The sequence below is a fragment of the Talpa occidentalis genome, unplaced genomic scaffold (assembly GCF_014898055.3).
Source record: "Talpa occidentalis isolate TD23 unplaced genomic scaffold, MPIMG_talOcc4v2.1 talOcc4.12, whole genome shotgun sequence".
NCBI classification, from domain to species: domain Eukaryota; kingdom Metazoa; phylum Chordata; class Mammalia; order Eulipotyphla; family Talpidae; genus Talpa; species Talpa occidentalis.
Genome location: NW_023601212.1, coordinates 58,022,834 through 58,045,077, shown reverse-complemented (window position 1 = coordinate 58,045,077; position 22,244 = coordinate 58,022,834). Strand labels below are relative to the sequence as shown.

Below are 22,244 nucleotides of genomic sequence, written 5' to 3'. Positions count from 1 at the left end.
TATATAATGCATTTCCCCACAGACAGTATTGCATATAGTGACAAAGTTCCTATACTCACCCTTCAAAACCTGTTGAACTCAAGTACTACCAACACTTCAAACTATCTGATGAAACACTTGAATCCAGAAAGAATTAAACAAAGACATCAAGAGACTTCTAAATTACTACATCTAAAATCCTAGGGTGGTCCTTCCCAGGAACTCCTACTAGACTTTACTTTTTCTTTAGCGGTCACTCACAATAAAAGAACAAGAATCTTGGAAAAAATATGACTGAAGGGGTATGATTGCCAACAAATCTTTGGTTTTGAGAAAAGGTATATTTACCATTGAGGTAAATACTTCTTAAACTTAAGGGCCCAGTTGAATGGCCTGAAGTACACCTTAGGGTTGAATCTCTTTTCTAGAAATACACTCACTGGTGGATTGATGATTAGTTGATGATGTAAATATACAAAACTCCGGAATCCTCTGGATGGAAGAGAGCCCAACCCTGAATAGGCACTGAAGGTCAGGACAAGGTTGAAGAAGAAACAGGTGTTCTTGGTTGGCACCAGTAGCCTCCTGCAGGTGATCCCATACATGTTTGTGAGCGCATCCCATGCAGGGGCAGAGCCCAGAGTCAGGGCATGTGCGGTGTAAGGACAAAGCCCATGGCAACTGAAATTTGGATTCTAGGAATGAGACAGCTGAGTAGGGAAAATTGAAGTTACTCTGCAGCCACCTCCACATCCAAATAGAGATGAATCACATGGGGACTCCTCAGGAGTACTACAGAGGAAAATAGTAGAAAACTAGAGTAATTAGTTTTTTGGGGGGAAATATAAAAATTACCAAAAGGAACATAGAAGTATGCTCCCATAGTTCTAAAGAAGGTAATAATCAAAATGCCCATATTTCTTGACTGCAGTAAACTGAACCTTAAACTTTTGATCAGATTGAAAGTATTGTTTAGTATGATGTTGTCAAATGAAAGGAGCTTATAATAAAGTAGACACTGGAATATACTGCTTTCCTGTAAAGGATTTCAACTTAATAAAGGCTCACTTAAAAAAAAAATAATTACTGTTCTAGAAAGGTGCTGACAAGCTTAATTAGCCATTAGCCTTTAATTAGGGAATAGGGATGTCATAATTAAGGAACCCGCCAGAATGAGAGCTGAGGAGCTTGAAGGCTTGAAGGGTTATGTTAATTTGAAAAGTAATTTATGCTATAAGAGAACCTTCTGAGCTCATTTTTTTTTTTCTGTTTCTTTTTTGGCTTAGAAGATGTGGACAGTGGATTGCTATCTTCTTTCCTTTTCCCTCCTTCCTATCATCATCATCACTATGGTGAAGCTAGGCTTATTTTTTTTCCCCTCTGAATCCTTGATTCCTGTAGAAGTCTTTGTATGAAAATCCAGGGAGCTACATCTATCTAGTTTGATAAATGTTTACTAAGTGTCTGTAGGGTAAGGAAAAATATCAGGCTTTTCTGCCCTCCTGCCATCAGGATAGATGAGGGAATCCTGTGGTCCTGAATGCATGCCTGATGGTGGGCACCTGAAGTGGGTACACCTGCGCTAAGACTGTGCTTTTTTTTTAAGGGCGGCATTACGGGACGCCAATAGAAGCCAAGAAGCCAAAGAGAAGCCGAGAGAGAAGCAAAGAAGCAGAAGCAGAAGCAGAGAGCCCAGAGAGAGTGCGGATTTGCTGGGGGCTGGGAGGACTGCCAGCCTCCCAGCCCCCCAGCACTGCCTGCCATATGCCTCGTGAACCCCAATAAAAGACCTGCAAAAACCCACTGAGGACTCTGACTCCTTTACCCGGTCTGCTGGATCTTAGAAAACCTGCTCAGTGGTCATTCCTGCCCTTTACAGTGTCCACCTTGTCAAGTGAGGCACCAGCACTGCCGCTGGAAAGATGGGGTAACAGCTGAGGGAGGGAGGCAGGCAGATGACGAAGGTGGCTGAAGAGAGAGCTCTGTGTGCTGCTGGGGGTTACTGTGAATGGGGGGGGGGGTCTCATGTTTAATATAGGGTTTCTCAATGTGGGCTACATTTTGGAATCACTGGAGGACATGAAAAACTGTTTCCCAGTTCTTCCAACCTAGATTCTGGGTTAGTTTTGGGTGGAGGGCTGGATAGGGGAGCAGACTGAGGTCCAGTCCTTCTCAAAGCTTCTCAGTTTAACAATGGGTAGTCTTATTCCAGAGGCTGGTTTCAAAGTCAACTACCAAAGACCCCAATTTGCTCATAGCCAAATTGGGATAATTTGTGGTGGACATTTATCTGGCAGCTTGCTTTCTACTGGGGATGCCTCCCCATCTCCTGTGGTGTTGGGAGGTCTACCAGCCCCATCAGTTGACAGTCCCTAGTGGAAAGGGATGATCACAGGACTTAAGTCTGGCCTTTGGAGATTCAGTCTCAAATGACTCAGCAGGGTCATCCAGAACCTCCCTTCGTAGAGAGGAAAAGGAGAGGCCCAAGCAAGAAAGAGGCAGGGGGTGAGCAATGGAGAAAGGTCTTTTTTTTTTTTTTTGTGGGACCCTCACCGGTGGCCAGGGAATGAACCAGCGCTGCAAGGCTGTGGGCAGCCTCGCAGCCCAGCGCTCAACCGCTGCGCCACCAGGGGAGGCCCAAGAAAGGTCTTTTTTTGACCTCTAAGTATAAGCTTGCAGCTTTGGCACTCCCACCACTCAATTTCCTCCGGTGTGCCAAGAGTGAGTCTGTAAACAAAGCCAACAGTCAGAAAATTGAGCCGAGGGTTGAAAACAGTCATTGTACCCTGAAAACATTGGGTCCCCTTGGATTCAGTCATTTCTAAAGCCAGGAATATCGATGTATCCTTGGAACTTTCCAGTTAGGTCAGGCAAGTCCCTTTGATGCTAAACTATTTTGAGTCAGTTTTATATTATTTGTTATCAAAAGTCTTGCCTAGTAGTAAATGTCATGAAATTTCTGTGAGAATGAAATGAAATAACATTGGTGAAGCACAACTCCTGAGATATTATAAACACTCAATAAATGTGATTGTCATTGTTGTTGACAACATCATCATCACAAGGTTGTTCATCCCCAAGTTTTCTTCTTAAGATTCTCTTCTTAAGTGGACTGTAATATGGGATGCAATTTACAATATTCTCTCCCTTCTGTATTATTTACTACAAAGAACTCAGAACTTTTTGACGTTTTCTATGATTTACTTAAATTTTACAAGTCATTGCTCACAGTTCTATGAAGGAACCAGAATGCTTGATACTGTAGGCTTCGCATACTGTGAAGGTCAGGACTGGACCACTGAGCAGGTTTTCTGATCCCATGCAGACCGGGTAAAGGAGGAGTCAGAGTCCTCAGTGGTTTTGCAGGTTTTTTATTGGGGTTCACCAGGCATATGGCAGGCAGGGGTGCTGGTTGGGGGGCTGGGAGGCCTGCCAGCAAGTCTTCACTCTATCTGGGCTCTCTGGCGTTTGTTCTGCTGCTTCTCGGCTTCTCTTTCAGCTTCTGCTTTGGCTTCTTGTCTTCTGCTGCTGCTGGAGTCCCCGTGATGCCGCCCTTAAAAGCACAGTCTTAGCCCAGGTGAATCCCACCTACCTATGCCCACACCCTACTCCAGGCGCCCTCCATCAGGCATGCATTCAGGACAAGGATCCATCATCTATCCTGATGGCGGAAGGGCAGAAAAGCCTGACATTTTCTTTACCCTACAGTCCACCCCCTCAGGGTTTTCTGCCATACAGTCTATACATATATATACAATTTTCTAAGCTAATAAACAATGCAGCCATGACCCACAAAAGCAAATACATCAAATATAACAAAATACAATATAACAAAATACAACAGAACACAAATAAGTCCAGGCAGGGCACCAACCTAGTGCAAAAGACAATTATTGGTACCAGCAGATGAGCCACCAAATCTGCTGCCTAAGGCACTGCTCATACGAGGGAGGGGAATCACTCTCAGCATCTACTGTAACACACCAGGAGCCGTCAGACTTCCTGGCCTTCTCTGGCTGTAGTCTCGGCTACAAGCCACACACAGCATCCACCCCCAGGATGCACTAGCTCTGGGATTGGCGATTCTATTCTGTTGGGGGTAATCGCCAACTCTCAGTGTTTCTGTCTGCAGTCGCTCCAACACTCGGCCTTCATAGCCACCAATGTGACTCACAGACCCCTGCACTCAGGCCAACCCACTCACAAGCACCTGGGTCGGGGATCCAAACTCTAATTTGGCTTGGGCTCCACCCCAAGCCACGTTCCCCACCCGTCCCCCAAGGACGGGTTCCTCAGCTCCTCACCCTCGCTCAAGAATGAGCAGGGCATCACCCACAGGTGATTTTACGAGACTCACATGTCTTCAGCATACTCAGGCTGCTTAACAGCAGCTCAGGGCTTCTCAACTTAGCATCAGCACCAGCTTTTGCCTTCTCAGTTGGCTTTTCTCCTCTGCCTGGCTGCTGGGCATGCACAGGCTGCTTTTGGCCATCAAGGCCCACTGGCCACCCCCAGATTCTCAAAAAAAAAAAAAAATAAATAAATAACCTGCCAAGGTCCTCCGCCTTCTGGCGGGATTGTCAGTACAAGTTTATCAGTCCATGTCCATCAGTTGAAGTCCATTGGCCTCTCCCTGCATCAGCACCGGCGAGCGCTAAATTGTGGTCCTCTCCTCCCCTACGATTCTGCTGCCTCAGGGGTCGTTGGCCGGTCCTTTTGGGTGTCCTCGGCTGGTCCTCTTGGGCTTCTCCTTCATGCCAGGTCCCATCCTGCAGCTCCCGGACCGTATCCATTTCCTGTGCCGCCATGGCGCCTCCAGCGTCGTCACAGGCAAACATTGTCACTCCTTACTCCCTCCAGGTCTTCGGAGGGCTCCAATACCGGTCTACATGGATCATCTTGCTGACTTACGCCAATTGTAAAGGTCAGGACTGGACCACTGAGCAGGTTTTCTGATCCCATGCAGACCGGGTAAAGGAGGAGTCAGAGTCCTCAGTGGTTTTGCAGGTTTTTTATTGGGGTTCACCAGGCATATGGCAGGCAGGGGTGCTGGTTGGGGGGTTGGGAGGCCTGCCAGCAAGTCTTCACCCTATCTGGGCTCTCTGGCATTTGTTCTGTTGCTTCTCGGCTTCTCTTTCGGCTTCTGCTTTGGCTTCTTGTCTTCTGCTGCTGCTGGCGTCCCCGTGACGCCGCCCTTAAAAGCACAGTCTTAGCCCAGGTGAATCCCATCTACCTATGCCCACACCCTATTCCAGGTGCCCGCCATCAGGCATACATTCAGGACAAGGATCCATCATCTATCCTGATGGCGGAAGGGCAGAAAAGCCTGACATTTTCTTTACCCTACACATACACACAACCTTCAGATGTTCATGCTGCAGCAGGCACAGGAAGAAGCGCTATGCAATAGACTTGAGTTCTTTACATTTTTATGCTTAGCAGAAATGCCTCATTGATCACCCTGTCGTTTACCTGCAAACCCCTACGTGGTTTTACCTCTACACTTTGGCTCCAATTTGCCTCAAATTCCTGCCTCACTGTTTCTTTTTACCCTGAGCCCTTCAATGCAGGTCAAGTCCCATGTTCTCCATGGAGATTTTCTTGAACACGCTGAACTGACTTCCATTTCCTGAAACCTTTAATTTTCTGTTTTGGCTCCTTTTAAATGTGTGATGGCTTCATTGCCTCTTTAAGGCCTTATTATTATTGAAGGCAAAGCAGATGTCTGTACTTCTCTGATTACGATGGCCCATATCATCTTCTCTATGAGCACTGGTCCAAAGAAAACCCTTTATTTATTTATTTTTTAAGATTTATTTATTTATTTTATATAAGAACCAGGGTAGAGGCCAGATGTGCAGGAGGGTGAGAGGATTCACCAGAGACAGAGCGGGGAACAGAACAGGCAGACTGACGAAACACACTGCTGAGGGGAGCAGCGGGTGAGACAGGAGAGGTCTAGCTGCGCCATGTGGGACCCTCGCCGGCTCCCCGGGATCGAACAGGCACTGCAGAGCCTGCGGACAGCTTCACAGTGCTGGCGCTCAACCGCCTGTGCCACCAGGGGAGTCCCTAAAGAGAACCCTTTAAATCAGGCAACTCTCTCAGGGGCAGAAGAAGAATTGCTATTGGCTGGTTGTAAAGCCATAGAGTAAACCTTGCTGCAAAAAAATCGCAGTAGGGCCACCCTGGTGGTGCAAGGGGTTAAGAAGCAATCTATGAAACTGTCCGCAGCTACTGAACCGCGAGTTCGATCCTCAGCCAGGGAGATACCCACATGGACAGCAGACCTCTCCTGACTCACCCACTGCTCCCCTCAGCAGTGTATTTCAGTCGGTCTGCCTCTTCTGTTCCCCACTCTGTCTCTGGTGAATCCTCTCACCTCTGGCCTGTATATAGGTTCTTGTATGAATAAATAAATAAATATTAAAAAAAATAAAAGTTTAAAACAACAACAACAAACACCCCAAAAAATCACAGCAGTCTTTATAAGACAGAGCTCCACTGCAGAGGCTTCTAGGTGTCCGTATTCACTCCCTTTGCAACTTGAGGTCAGCATGTAATATCTTTTTCTGTCATTTCTTCCATTATTTCTTTCACAACTTTGCCTTAGAAATTGGCATGTAAGCCTCCATAAGTGTGAAATCTCATTATTTATTGCATAATGTGGTTAGATTGTAGGAGCCTATGTTAACTGCCACAAATTGTCTTCTCCTGGCCTTTTCTTTTTTGTGATGGAGATAAAATATGTGCTCTATCCAGTAGGATCACTTTTGTTTGAGAAGGTGGTGATTCTTGCTACTTGAGACTAGGTGAATGATTGCTCAGTTGTTTTCCCCCCTCAAATATATTGGTACCTCAGATTGAAGCCCAGATTGAAGTGAACAGTGACATGCTTTCCTCCAATCTTGAATTCTTAATATTTGTTTTAATGTTCTTTTGGAAGCTTTTCTGCCAAGATTCTGGACCTTTCAAGTAAAGGATGTTGCACCTTAGATTCAAGATTATACTTTACCAAAAATTCAACTGAAGAAATAATACATTTGAAAGCCTCTGAAAACTGTGAAGTACTCTAAAAATGAGGGATATTATTATAATTAGAAGGTTCATGGTTCTGATAGTTGAATAAGAGGTGCTGTACTTTAGTCCAAAAGGCATAATTTTTTGACAGGAATTATTTGTTAACAGCCCCAGCATGCTGGCATGAAAATGAATTTATTGTACCTTCAGACTTGGTTTCATTTCATAAAATCTCCAAGAGAAGAAAGCCCAAATCAATGCATGCTCATACACGCACAAACACACACACACACACACACACACACACACACACCCTGTATAGATATAATTTAAGGAAAAATACTGAATATTTGGAGAAAAATTGTTAGCAAGCAGCTTTTACAGAAAGCTATTACTACATATGATCATATTATGACAAAAGCCATGGAATAGTTCATTATTATTCAATAATGTTAGCAACCTACATAATTTACAAATGGAGGACTGTTTACTTAAAACACCACTAAAAAATGAGCACAAAACAGATCAACTAAATAAAGCAAAAATGAACTTTAAAAAATGAGCAAAAGATAGATGTAATTTCAGTTGTATACATTGAATCAAAACTGACTAGCAGAATATTTTGTCATGTAGCATAATAATGCATCAGCTAGATAATGAGTCTTCTTTGTCTATCATTTCATAGGTAGCAATTATGAAATGATTTTCTGTTTTAAACTAATCAAAAACAAGCTTAAACATCACTTCTATCATACACTAACAACTTGAAGCACACTATTTGTACAACAGAAGGACCAAGAACAAAAATACACTTACAGACAATGGAGGAGTGGAGGTGCACCAGCTTATGAAAGTCTATCATACTCTCTTCCCAACTCTTCATCCAGATGAGATTATATCTTGAAATTGATCATAGTAGGAATATTTATATCTTAGAAATTGGCAAATGTTACAAATCAGTGTTCCCCACTTACCACCCCACTGCTGCCCCAATGAGCTAGTTACTAAGAATTTCTCAGCACACCACTGAGGTCCAAGCATAGGTGAGTATCCACAGATCACAACTTTCAGATTTTTTTTTTTAAAGATTTATTTATGCATACAAGAACTGGGGTACAGGCCAGAAGTGCGAGGTGGGCGGTGAGAGGATTCACCAGGGACAGAGTAGGGAGCAGAACAGGCAGATCTACTGAAATACAGTGGGTAAGTCAGAAGAGGTCTGTGCCATGTGGGTCACCTCCCTGGCTGTGCTGCAGTGGCTGTGGATTGTGCTGTGTCATAGTGCTGATGCTTAACCCCTTGGGCCACCAAGGAGGCCCCTCTGATGGTTCTTCATAATTACTGGCACTATACATAGTTGCAGAAATCTCTGCATTTTGGAAATTGTATAAATAGCTTAATATGAAAGTGAAAGATTTATCATCCTGAGATTACATCCAGAGGTGGAAGCCCATTATTGCTTGGATATATAAAAAGCATCTCCATAGATGCAGTGTTCCATAAATCTGAAATGATGGTGTGTCAGTGATCTGCACAGAATCCTGGGGTCTCAAAAATATAAGGGGTTGAGCACCCACATTACATTGAGCATGCATTTGTGTATGCCATAATTTCACTGAAAATATTGTTGCTGATTCTGGTCATGGTGTGGATGGTCTGCTGCTTATGCCAGCTTGAGTCTTGCAGATCCTTGCTCAAGTCCATAGGAAGTTGTTCTTGAGACCAAAGCTGGGAGGTGATTGAAAGAACATAGCTGTTAAGGTAAATAAAGCATCAGTTGGCAAGGTGGTGTGGAGGAGAAACTGGAGGCAGGGCCACCAGTCTGCAGTAGCAACACAGGCATGAAGTAATAAGGGACTAGATGGTTGAAGGAGACATAATATTGGTGTAAAAGACTTGTAAAAGTAACATACACAAAGCATGAAGGGGAAAGCAATATAATAATAGTATATTAAGAACTTTAAATTTGGATCTTAAATCTTTGTCTAGTAAGCCATAATGGTATTTCTTATTTTAATGTATCTGGTACTTCACTGAGTAACAGGTGTTCTCATTTGCTCTTTTTTTTAAAATATATATTTATTTTTAAAAGATTTATTTATTTATACAAGCACTGGGTATAGTCAGAAGCGCGGGAGGGTGAGAGAATTCACCAGAGCCAGAGCGGGGAGCAGAGCAGGCAGAAGGACCCAGGTACACTGCTGAGGGGAGCAGCGGGTGGCAGGAGAGGTCTGCGCGCCATGTGGGACCCTCCTCCGGTGGCCGGGGAGCAGCCAGGGATCGAACCGGTGCTGCAGAGGCTGCAGGCAGCTTCGCAACCCAGCGCTCAACCGCTGCGCCAACGGGGAGGCCCTCTCATTTGCTCTTAATGCTGGCGTTGTCTCCATATTCTTACAGAGGAAGTATGGGCAGGAGCGGTGACTAGGGCATAGTCATAAGCCATGCCACTTAGATTTTGGTGGATGGTTATGCGCCCAAGAGAGATCCTGGAATACATTTCCTTCTGGAAGATTTTACACTTGAGACCATTTAGGAGTCAGTGATGGAGCTGTTAGACTACAGTTCAGATGTTCACCACCAGAGGGTGCTCATACCCAAGAGAAAACTGGCAGTTCTTCCCACAGTGCCAGTATTCTGATGCTGTTTCCGGTGAGATTCTTTAGAAATTGCTGTAAGAAGAATCTGGTGATAGTACCCCAGAGCTACAAAGGTGGAGCAATGACCTGTAGTCTTCACAGCTTGTTTCAGGGAGATGAGATTTGAAGGGAGATGCTAAATTCTCTCTGAAATAACCCCAGCTTATGCCAGTGTGGAAGAAGGAGCAGACAGTGCCAATGAAGTTGTTCTGATGCTGTTTAACAATGGAAGGTGCACTTCCAGGATTTATTTCCATGAGCCATAGGGCTCTCTCAGGGATGATTCTTAGTTGATTTTTTGGTGCTTTTGCTGATACCCTCAAAAGGGTCACATTTCTGATTTTGCCTTGCTTGGACAGTGGTTTTGCCAGGTTCTGAAGACAGTCACGCGGGCTTTTCCTGAATGTCATTATCATCCTTTTTTGCTCTCTCTTCTTCCTTTCTTTTCTTCCTGGCTTCCTTCACTCATCAAAGATTACTTTAGTAACAGACTAGAGTTCTGTTATCCAGTAACAGAATGAAAGCTCATTGACCTTAAGCTTAAGATAGCTGATACTTACATAAAACATTCCTAAGAGTATATGTGTTATAACAGAAGATGAGGTCTTAAACCAAGGAACTGGTAATTTTTTTTTTAAAGATTTATTTATTCATGCATACAAGAACCTGGGTACAGGCCAGATGTACAGGAGGGTGAGATGATTCACCAGAGACAGAGCGGGGAACGGAACAGGCAGACTGACTGAAATACACTGATGAGGGGAGCAGCGGGTGAGACAGGAGAGGTCTGCTGCGCCATGTGGGTATCTCCGTGGCTGGCCGGGATCGAACCTGCACTGTAGAGGCTGTGGACAGGTCCACCGTGCTGCACTCAACTGCCTGCACCACCAGGGAGGCCTGGAATTGGCAATTTAAAGATGCAGGGGGCAGCATTTACAGGGCCTAGGTAGGAGAGGTATTTTTTAAGGGGGAGGGTAGTAATTTCTCTCTGAAGTTTTGAATTGCCATTTTCTCAAGAGTAGGCCTATAGTTGACCTGCACTGCATGAGGTAGTTATCCCTGGGCACCTCCTAGTCCCATCATTTGTTGTCTATTCAGTAGGAAAGTGTGAAAATTATGTAAGGATCTGATCTGAATGTTTTGAGAAACATCTCCCTTGCTCTCTTAATTTCCTTCTCTCCTCTTTGAAGATACTTACCCTCTCTCAACCCCTAAGGGGGTGGCAGGATAATCAGGGTCTGAATAATTGAGATGATACTCTGCCTCTACTTGCTTCTGCTCTGCTAGACATTGCTTCTGGCTCTGGTTAGAACAAAAGTGGACTCCATCCAGTCATAGCTCACTTTCTTTATGCCCTGTTAGGACTCGGTCTGGGTGGGCAGGTGGGGGTGGAGGATACCAGATTGATTGCATATGTCCTTTTCAATGTTTCAATGGTCTCTTGAATTTTTTTCTATAGCTCTGCCTTTATGGGGAATTTGACTAGAATAAAGGCATTTCAACTCATACCCCTGGGGAAAAACAGACATTGTTGTCCATAAGAAGCTAGTGGCCTATGGCTGTCTTCCAAATGGACAGTAGGTCTGGGTCTTATTCCTGTTTGGTGAGAGTTGAGAGACAGAATTTAGCTTGTTTTCTTCATTGGGTCCCCCCATCTTTTCATTGTAACAGATGCTTTCCTTTCTGGCTTGGGGCCATAATTGTCAATGCCATGGAATCTGTCATTTATCCAACCAGTGAGTTTGGGGCAAGTTCTGGTTGATGGTATGGTTCTGACGATTGAGTCGGGAGTAGAGTTAGTACACATATTGAATAGCCTTGATCAGACTCCATCTTCTGCACTTAGTCCTGTCCTATATGTTCCCCAAAGTGGTTTCAATACCAAATTCCAAGGGTGATGTGAGCTGGGCACACATAGCAGATTTCTTTCTATAACTTATCAGTGCATCTTTGTAGTTTCACCTCTTTAACCCTTTAAGTTTTTCCATCTCTAGTAATCATCCACTAAAATGCAGTTATTCCGGGGAAAACTGAGAATTTAGCCCTTAACAGCACTGCCATTTTAATGAACAATTTAGCAGCTATTGGAGTCATGCAAGGATTTTTCTTTTAGGATTTTCAGATATGGCTCACTTTACAAGTGAGGAAACTGAGGCTCAAGAGAGATAAGAGAATTATGTAAGGTCATACTTATGGAAATAAGCAGAACCAGGGCCACATTTCAATTCTTTCAGTTTCTAGGCTGGTGCCTTTCCCTACGTCTGTTAGTCTGAAAGTGAGACTATGCTTGAATAAAAGTGAGAGGGAGAAAGGGATAATAGAAAAGAGAAAAGAAGCACTTGAAAAAGAGGTGGTTTAGTTACCCAATATTCATTTAAAAATACATATTGGACACCATATTGCAGACATTAAAGACATATAAGACTCATTTCCTGAGTGCCCAGCCTGGAAGCTGGGGTAGGCAAACAAGTCAATAATTATGAATGTGATGATAGCAATGAGAACCCCTGGTGGTCTTTGGAAGAATGGGCTATTGTCAGGATTCTTTTGGTTGCAAGTGACAGAAAACTTAGGTCAAACTGCCTTGAGTGAAAGAGAGAATTCATGATTTGCATAAGCAGAAGGTCCAGCATGTATTTCTGGTTTCAGGCACAGCTATCTTCAGGCTTTCAAAAACTTTACCAGGACATTGTCTCTCCATTCTTCTTTCTTTTGTGTTGACACCATCCTCAAACAAATTCTCCCCAAGTGGTTCCAAGGGTTAGGCAGTTGTGGTCTTGTGTACCATCCACTCAGCAATCCTAACAGAAAGAGAGTGCTTTTCTGTCAAGCTCATCACATTATGCTCAGTTGAATCACGTGCGCATCCTCCAGCAAACCACAGCAATGGAATATTTTTATTGTGCAGGTCTCTGTCCATTGCTTACTCTGGAGCTGAAGAAAAAGGGTTAGCCTCACTCAAAAGACTTGCATGGATTGCGGAGGAGGATCTTTTGTGAACAGACAAAGACAACATGGATCTAATGCCATGGATCTTACCTGGAGAAGAGGTAAGAGGAGGAATAGGGGGGTGTTCTGTTTCAAAACCCAGCTAAATATACTACAGTATAATTCTGACACCAATCAGCTGGAGTTAGCGTCAGATTCCTTAAGGAAAGGGTCGTATGCCACAAGATAGCCCTTACTTCTGATCTAGTGCACTTTGGAGGGGGGTCTCCAGGTCATTAGCACTTCTGACTAACTGGCTATAAATTTGGGATTTTCCACCCCCCCCCCTTCAGGTTTGATGAGTTGCTAGAAGAATTCATAGAGCACACAAAAGTGCTATACTTATAATTACAGTTTTATTATAAAGGATACACATCAGGTAGAGTCTGGGAAGGAATGTAGAGCTTCCGTTTGTCCTGGTAAGGTCAAAATATATCACTCTTCCAGAACACCAGTATGCTCACTAACCAGCAACCTCTATGAAACCCTGGGTGTCTGGGTGCAGTTGATGGAATCATTAACCGCGTGATGGAACTTGGTCTCTAGTCTTTTCCCCCTTCTTGGTGGTCTGGTGGCTAAAAGTGCCAACCCCCTTCTGATGACCAGCTCCCATCCTGAAGCTCTCCAGGAACACACTGTGAATCACATCACTAGCATAACAAAGACATTTCTATCACTCAGGAAATTACAAGGTTTTATTAAAAACTATGCCAGAGAACATAGATCAGACAAATTCTTTACCTAGAGGTGAAGACTTCCAAGGGTGGTGACATGAGTCTTCACACTTGCAAAGACTACATCTGTTTGAAATCACTGAGGCATGAAAAAAAGGGTATATTTAAGGGATCCTAAGTATAAATGAGTGAGGCAAGTGAGGCTAGAAAGATGGACGGTGTCTACATGTGACAATATACTTTGTAAATATGCTTTTATCTTGTATATAACGTGGGGAGCCACTGAAGGGTCTGAATTTTAATATTATGTCTAGCATAGTTATGGAGGGGATATGGGAGGTGAGAAAAATAGAATGATCTGAGTATAGTAAATCTGGCAAAAATTTCAGTTTCTGGTGGTACCTACTTCACTATTTTGCCAAGGTCAGACTCTTGACTTCTGTATTAGTATCCCAGGGTTGCCTAACAAACTGGGTGGTTTACTACAACAGAAGTTTATTCTTACCGTTTTTAAGGCCAAATTTCCAAAATCAAGATGTCTGAGAGGTTCTTCCGAGGGAGAGTGTGTTTTGTGCCTTTCTCTTAGCTTCTGGTGGTTGCCAGTAATTCCTGGCATTCCTTGGCTTGCAGATGTATCATTCTAATCTCTGTGTTTGTCATCTCATGTTGTTCTTGTGTGTCTTTGTGTTCAAATTTCCTCTTCTTATAAGGACACCAGTCATTAGACGAGGACATCCCCTAATTCATTGTGACTTCATCTTAACTTGATTACATCTGAAAATGCCTTATTTCCTAATAAGGTCACATTCATAGGTACCAGGGGTTTAGACGTCAACATATCTTTCGGGAGCACACAGTTCAACCCAAAACATTCCTTGAGTCCTCCTGGGCACAGAAAGGAAAGTGATGGATCATCTGTGAGCCTCATAGTACCACAGCTGACTCCTCAGCACCACTCACAGGGAGCCTGAAAACTCTGACAGCAGTTGGGGTGGAGTATCCTTTTCTTTATAGACTGAATTGAGCCACAGTAGGTAGATAGTACTGCCCTTGCTATTATCCTGGTGGAGAAACCTCTGCCCCTTTCTCTCCCAACTTTATTCTAAATTGAAGAGGCGGTGGGGCGGGGATCTTGCGGGTACCCCTTTCCTGCACCAATTTAATTTTCATAGCCCTCCTATTTCTCTACAGAGAATGAACAAGGGATGATCTTAATTCCAATAACTGCTCTTATGAGAAGAGGGATGATGGTGTGAAATCACCATAAGATGACTTCACTGTTCCCCTTATCCTCTCTCATCCCCCTCTTAACCAATGCATTAAATGTAGCATATCAGTCTGGGATCTTCTTTGCTGTGTTCAAGTTGTAACCCATTATAATCAAAATATTTTACTGATCGTGTCTCATTTATCCTAAATGTGCAGCTGTGTGTTAGGAGTTTTAAGATCCGTTGTTTAATAATAGTTTAATAATAATAATAGTTTAATAATAGTTTAATAATAGTTGAGCCAGATTCTTCCAGCATCCTGGTATTCACTTAGACACTTTTAGGGAATCAATTTGTTAAATGGTGCACCACTGCCTCAGATAGACCAGGTGTATCACAGGAGAAGCTCAGCTTTTAAGATCATGGAGGTTGAGGTGTTTCAACTACAGGGATTAATTCCCTGTCTTTCTGGACCAGTGTTGTAGCATATGATATGAATGGCATCTCTGTATTTACTTTTAAAGTTTTAATGCATTTGACCCTTTATTGAATATGGATTGCTATGAATTAAGGCAAAAAAATTAAAATTTTTTATTTGGTTTTAGAGTTGGGAGCTGCGGGGTCCGTGTAGGTGAAGTGAATTTCTCAGACTCCCTTTATAGAGTCTGGAACTAACTTGTCCTATTTTTCTTTGGACTTTCTTGGTTATAAAACTAAAAGTCTCACACTTTGAGAACTCTCTCAGTAACTCCATCCCTTGAACAAGACAATTCCTCATGACAGTAATTCCTCATTATTTTGCATGTCTTCCATATCCACTATCTTGTCTCCTCTGCTTCCCCGTTATAATATCTAGTATGAATTTTAGCAAGTATCTGCTGTTCCAGGGAACGCCAACTGAGAAGTTAGAGTTAAAAGCAGCAAAGGAATGTCACTCAATTTCTGATTTCAGTTTGTTCCATTAATATCCTGAATACTGAATGGACTGAGAAGGTCAGGGAAGAAAGTGTAATGGAAATGGAGGATGCAAACTCAGAGTGCTATTTATGGTATAGGAAGAGTCTTCATTTGAATTCCTGGCTTTTCTCCAAGGGTCAAACAGCTCCAAAGTCCCAGAGGAAGTCCCTGGAAAGGAACATTTTCAGGAGAAATCACTATGTAAATTTCCCCAATGAGATCAAAGCACGTATCCATCCGGTGATGTCCTGTTTCATCTCCCTTCACCCCTGGAGATCATCCATCTGCTGCAATTTACGGACTGTGATCAACCAAATACTTGTCACAATTTCATAGCTAAAGTATATTCACGTGCTTGTTGTTATGGCAACCATCAATAATATTAATAAAACCCTGTCTGGTTGAACCAGATGAATGGGACATGTAAACACAGACAAGAACAGTCATGTCAGATGTCAACACAGAACAACATAAGCACAACAGTCAGTATGCTGGTTATCATTCTCCACCCACCCCAGTGACCACATCTGTCTTGCTTATGCCTGAATCATCCACTGACTTCTGTAGAGGGGCTATGTGTGTGGGTACACAGTGGAAGGGGCACTCTTTGACCTCTAAAATGGAAAAGGAGAAATAGATTACCATGTGTGCTATATTCTATGAAGCTATTTTGTTTTATCATGTATATAGTATTTGTACCTTGTTCTCCAATTATCATCATCATAAAAAATATTGTCCACAAAACTTGTTCTTATTAAGTACTTTGCACAAGTTAGTGGCTTAAATAGGGGTTGATTTTAGCTTGAGGGTCAATGGACAATACCTGGTGATCAGTTCATTTGCCTAAGAGTCTTATTTTATAAAACGGGCAATAATCAAGTCTATCTTATAGGTTGTATGAAAATCTAATGAGGTCATATAAGCAAAGTTCCTCGCACAGTAGTAGCATATAAGTCATGCTCAACAAAGGAAATATCAGGGGAGGCTCTCTGGCCAAGTGGTGATATACTTTGTTTTTGTTTTTGTATAGAAGAACTGGGGTGTCCACCAGAGGTGTGGAGGGTGAGACTATTCACCAGAGGCAGAGTGGGGCACAGAACAGGCAGATTTGCTGCATTGCACTGATAAAGGGAGCAACAGGTAACTCAGAAGAGGTCTGCTGTGCCCTATGTGGGTTAGTTCCTTGGCCTGGGATCAAACTCAGGCCATAGCGGTGATAGCGCTGAAACTAAACCCCTGGTCACTGGGAGGTCCTGGTGATGTAATTTGAAATGAGTTCAAATTTTAGCCTTTTCATTTTTCAGCTGTATATCCTTGGGCCAGTTTTATGAATCTCTCTCAGCCTTAGATGAATGTTCCCACCAACTGGGTGGGTGGAGAGCTTAATAGCACCCATGTTAGAGGGTTGTTGTGAGAACTCACAACAAGCTTAAGACTTGATTGGAATTCAAAAAACAGCCATTGTTGCTGACATTACTAGTAATACTAGTGTTATCACTGTAAGTTATTGAAAAATGTACAGCAAAGACTTGGAGGAAAAAAATTTGGTAATGGTGCAGAAGATGGGGTGGGATTATGCACTTGATGATCATAGTTTTTATGGAATTCATATAAGTAGAAAATGTATCTTTATTTTTAATATTTTATTTTATATAATTCTTACATAATTTTTCATTTTTGCACAGATTATGCATTTTCATTTTGGTTATATTCCCCATACAATTCCCACCCCCCTTATTTTGGCCCTGATTCCTCCTCTTCTCCCCCGCCCTGTTAGTGTATCTCTGGTTTATAGTTGCTTGTTGATTTTGATTTTTCTTTATATAATTAGTCTTTTTCCTGGTCTCTTATTTAGGTTTTCTAAATTCCTGCTATGATGAGATCATCTGATATTTTTCTTCTTCTTTCTGGCTTATTTTGCTGAGCATGATCCCGTCCAGCTCCATCCATGTTGCTGCAAATTGCATGACTTTATCTTTTTTGATTACTGAGTAATATTCCATTGTGTATGTACCACACCTTCTTGATTCAGTCATCTATTTTGGGGCATTTGGGTTGTTTCCATAGCTTAACTATTGTAAATAGTGCTGCTATGAACAAAGGGGTGCAGGTGCCCTTCTGAATTAATGTTTTTGTGTCCTTTGGGTAAATACCTAGGAGTGGAATTGCTGGATCATGTGGAAGCTCTATCTTTAGTAGATTGAGGAATCTCCACACAGCTTTCCATAGTGGTTGGACCAGTTTGCGCTCCCACCAGCAGTGCAGGAGAGTTCCTTTTTCTCCACACCCTTGCCAACATTTGTTGTTTCTAGTTTTTAATATGTGCCATTCTTACTGGTGTAAAATGGTATCTCATTGTAGTTTTGATTTGCATTTCCCTGATTACAAGTGATGTTGAACATTTTTTCATATGCTTGTTGGCCATTTGCATTTCCTCTTTGGAGAAGTTTCTTTTTAGCTCTTCTGCCCATTTTTTAACAGGATTATTTACTTTGCTTTTGTTGAGTCTCATCAGCTCTTTGTAGATTTTTGTGATCAGCCCTTTATCATTAGTGTTGTGTGCAAAAATTTTCTCCCAGTTGGTGGAGTTTCTCTTTGTTTTGGTTATTGTCTCTTTTGCTGTACAGAAGCTCTTTAATTTAAAGTACAACACCCATTTATGATAAAAGCCCTTGAAATCCTTGGGAAACAAGGAACATACCTCAACATCATAAAGGCCATATATGACAAACCCATAGCCAATATCATTCTCAATAGTGAAAAGCTAAAAGCATTTCCATTAAGATCTGGAACAAGACAAGGATGTCCACTCTCACCACTGCTTTTCAATATAATACTGGAAGTTCTAGCCAGAACAATAAGACAAGAGAAAGACATACAAGGACTCCAAATAGGGAAGGAAGAAGTCAAACTATCACTATTCACAGATGATATGATAATATACATAGAGAACCCCAAAAATTCCACAGAAAAACTAATTAAACTAATCAATCAGTTTAGTAAAGTGGCAGGATACAAAATCAACACACAAAAATCACTAGCCTTCCTATACACAAACAATAAATCTGAAGAAGAAGAAATCAAGAAAACCATCCCTTTTATTATTGAAACAAAAAAATCAAATACTTGGGAAAAATCAAATACTTGGAAAAAAATCAAATACTTGGGAAAATACTTGTAGAGGTAAAGGACCTATACAAAGAAAACTATAAAACACTGTTAAAAGAAATAGAAGAAGACAGAAAGAAATGGAAAGACATCCCCTGCTTATGGATTGGAAGAATTAACATTATCAAAATGGGCATCCTACCAAAAGCAATTTACAAATTTAATGTTATTCCAATAAAAACTTCAATGACATTCTTCAAGAAATAGAACAAATATTGATAAAATTCATATGGAGCTACCAAAAACCCCAAATAGCCAAAGCTCTCCTGAAAAAAAAAAAAAAAAGAAGGGAATGGAGGCATCACACTCCCAGACTTCAAACTATACTACAAAGCCATAATAATCAAAACTGAATGATATTGGAACAAGAACAGAGACACGGACCAATGGAACCAAATAGAAAATCCAGAAATAAACCCACATACTTACAGTCAACTAATCTTTGACAAAGGAGCAAAGAATATGCAATGGAGCAAAGAAAGTTTGTTCAATAAATGATGCTGGGAAAACTGGGTTCCTAAGAGCAAAAGAATGAAGCTTGACTACTATCTCACACCATGCACAAAAAAACTCAAAATGGATTAAAGAACTAGACATAAGACCTGAAACTATAAAATACATAGAAGGAAATATAGGCAAAACACTACATGACATGCACCTCAACGACATCTTTACAGACAAATCACCCAAAGCAGTGATAGTGAAGGCAAAGATAAACAGCTGGGACTACATCAAATTAAAGAAAATTTATCTTTAAATGGATGCCCAATGACTTTTGAAGTGATGCTTTTATATTTGCATATTTTGGGGGGTGTTTTATAGCATATATTAAATATCATTCAACCAATCCCCACCCACATTATTAGTTTTCCTTTGTTCAAATTTGGTACACAATGATCAAGGAAGTCAAGGAATGTTCAGCAGATTCTGAGTTTGCTGGTGGCAGATTGGAAATCCTACTCTCTAAACTTCTATCCCTAATTTAAAAATTTCACTTTCAAACTCCTAGGCATAAATTAGTACTATAAAGTGTCAGGACCTATTCTCTATTGCTGCTAGACTTAAAGGTCATTTCTGACATGTCTAGGTTTTCTTCTCCTGCCTATTTGTACTGTTTTTACCTTTCTTATTTTCTTTCTTATTGTTTTACTTTTGGACTGACACTCTGGAAATATGCACTTTTTAGTGCCCAGAAACCTTTACCACCAGAGAGAAGAATGAGACGCTATTTTCCTGACTCCATCCAACCATGATGTTCCTAGTCTCAGAGGTCTGTAGCCTTTGTAATCTCTCTTCTTCCTTCATTCTTTCTTTGCTCAGTCATAACAAGATGTTAATTTAAGAGGGTTTTTTGGAGCAGTCATTTCCTGTAGAGGATAATATTTAAAAAATTTTCTTTCCCTTCCTTCAAAGAGGAACATTTTTTGCTGGTATGATATGTGCTTGCCTCCTTTTCTTGTGCCAATAAACAAATCCAATCAATTGATTGTTTTCTCAGCGCTCTGCTCAACCACTAGCTTGATGGATATTTTCAAAGCTAGCCAACAGAGTAATTCTAGAAATAAAACTTCTTGATTTTCTTCGAGTCACATGAGGCACAGGCCTAGACTTTGTGTTTGAGGTGATAGGGACATGGGGCCCATAGTGAATAATTATTCCCCTGGATAATCTGTTTTCTCCATGTGTTTCATATTTCCTGATTGATGTGGATCTCCTTTTCAGAGAGATTTTTGCAAAGTCAGTATCATGTTCTCTAGGAACCAATTTCTACTCATAGAAGTGGAACACTGTGATTGTAATTATGCTAAATAACTTTGTACCTTCCATGATCATCACTGTTTGTACCTGTTGTGGGCATTCAGTCCAATCTGTGGCAACAGAATCCTTCTCCTGAGAATTAAATCAGACATTGGGACACCGATCTGTTGATGGTTCCAGAGTAATAGGTACATGCCCAAAGGGCTGGGTCAGGGTATTAGTTATTTATTGTTGTTTAACAAATCACCTAAAAATTAATAGATTTAAACAAAACACTTCTATTATTTCCTAGATTATTTCCTAGTTTTTGTGGGTCAGAAATCTAGGAATGGTTTGGATATGCACCTGTATACTTTCTTCTCTCTCACAAGGCTGTCAGGTCTGTGGTGTCATCTGAGCACTTGACTGAAGTAGGGTCTTCTTCCATTCTCACTCCCATGGTGGTTAGGATTCCATTCTTTTTAGGCTTGTTGTTTATACGTTTCTTTTCTTGTTGCTGGTCAGAGACTTCTCTAAAATCCTTGCTTTATGTACTTATCCATAAGGGAGCTGGCTTCCATTAGCAAACCTTAGAGAGAAAGAGAAGGGGGAAAGGAAGAGGGAGAGAAAACAAAATAGAAGTCAGAGTCTTTTTGTAACCTAATTTTGGAAATGATATATTGTCACTTCTGTCATAGTCTATCTATTAAAAGGGAGCGACTAAGAGAATTCCACACTCAAAGGTAGATTATTATAGAAAGACAGGCATACTAGGAAGCAGGTGTTGCAAATCATCTTAGAGGTTGCCTATTATAGTCTTTCCTTTGCCCTCCAAAGGTTCCTACCCTTTCTACATGCAAAATATACTCACCCCCACCCAGGAGTATGACATTGCAGCAGCAGTTGACAATCTAGTCTCTCATGATCTAAAGTTTGGGTGAGGTACCTTGGGAATAGTACCCTTATATAACACTTTGAGTGCAGTGTCTGTCATTCTATATAGCATATAAGTCAAAGGATAAGTCGTATAAGTCAAAAAGTTTCTGCCTCTAGTAGCCACAATACACCATTGTGGGAAAGGCATGGAATAACCAATGTAGAAGTTCTTTTTCAAAAAGGCATGGGGTGGGCATGGTAGATGCCACAAAGGAGTCACCAGTTACAGCAATTTTAAAATCTGGACAAGGAAACGTTGGAAAATCCTTGATCATCTCAAGTCCTGCGAATAATTCTCCATGCCTTTTGACCCTGCTCTATGGGTGTTTGATTGTACCCTGTGAATTATTCTACCTTAAGTATGAAAGGTAACATATTATTTTGGGTGGTCCAAGTACCTTTTTTCATTTGTGGTGCCTCTATTCTTTTAGTCCATACTGGAAGTGTTTCTGTTAGGGAAAGTACCATGTAGCTCACCCCCACTCAACTAGAGGGAGAGGTGAATGGACAGGTGAAGCTATATAACATGGAAGGCAGGTGGGCTCAGGGAAGGGGAGTTTTGGCTTCTGCAGCCTGATCTTCATCCTGGTATACAGCTTGGAAGGAGACATGAGAGACATGTTAGTGGGCAGAATGAGAGGTAACCCAGAACCCCCAAACCTGTATGCTCTAAGTGGGTTCCAGCTGCTGCACAAAGACAAAACATACTTTTAGTGTGTGGCAACTTGCAAAAAAAAAAAAAATCTTTAATACAATTAGTGTGCAATAGAGAGAAGAGAAAGAATATAGTTGGTCAATAAAATAGTTTCCCCATGAAACACCCAAAGTTACACATCCCCTGTGGGTAAAACAAGGTTGGCTCTAAACAAAGGCATTGGGGTTCAAAAGCTCCCCATAAGTCTAAGGTACCTTCTGGCAAGGAAACATAGAAAAGGGAGAGA

General features: G+C 41.7%; 1 protein-coding gene across 1 annotated transcript in view; it reads left to right on the top strand.

The window, feature by feature from the left end:
• The window catches only part of PAPPA2 (pappalysin 2), a 461,662-nt gene that overhangs the window by 24,526 nt on the left and 414,892 nt on the right, over positions 1-22,244 (top strand). Inside the window, exon 3 of the mRNA XM_054693452.1 lies at positions 12,544-12,685. The gene's annotated coding sequence lies outside the window, so the exon portion shown is untranslated. The remainder of the gene's footprint in view (positions 1-12,543; positions 12,686-22,244) is intronic.